At 37.0% G+C, this 511-nt stretch overlaps 1 protein-coding gene across 1 annotated transcript in view; it reads left to right on the plus strand.

Moving 5' to 3' along the window:
- Positions 1-511, plus strand: part of LOC119593101 (sialin-like) — a 35739-nt gene that overhangs the window by 5406 nt on the left and 29822 nt on the right. The window lies entirely within an intron of this gene.

Raw genomic sequence — 511 nt, forward strand, 5'->3', positions numbered from 1 at the left:
ATTCATTATGCTGTAGAAATACTCCCAATAACACAACAGTCGTTCAGAACCGAAACAGCATTATATCCAAAAAGGACTGTAACAACACCTGTCACAATCCCAGATTTTCTACCTTGTGTATCATCATCATAAGGGTTATTTCTGAATGATATTATCCCTGAATACAGTCGCTTCATCATTCAAAGCAAAGGGTCGGGGATGACTTCCTGTTTCCACGTCAAACAATAGTGTCCCCTTTTCCTGTCGGAAACAAACAAATCCTGTTGGCTGTCCGGATATTATATTCATAGAGTACGAGTTGTCTTGCACGGATGATTCACGTTATTTTCGCGTTTTATTGGCCTCGTTCTTACAATACGAACCTTGTAGGGTAATATAATTTATTTTCGCGATGGATTGGATGGTCACATAGAAAACGATTCTTCTTATATGGATAACTTATTCATTTTATTTTTTTCACGTTTTGTTAACTTCTTCCATAGAGACGAGGTGTCTTACAACTAATTCATAT

This window comes from Penaeus monodon, chromosome 31, assembly GCF_015228065.2.
Source record: "Penaeus monodon isolate SGIC_2016 chromosome 31, NSTDA_Pmon_1, whole genome shotgun sequence".
NCBI classification, from domain to species: Eukaryota; Metazoa; Arthropoda; class Malacostraca; order Decapoda; family Penaeidae; genus Penaeus; species Penaeus monodon.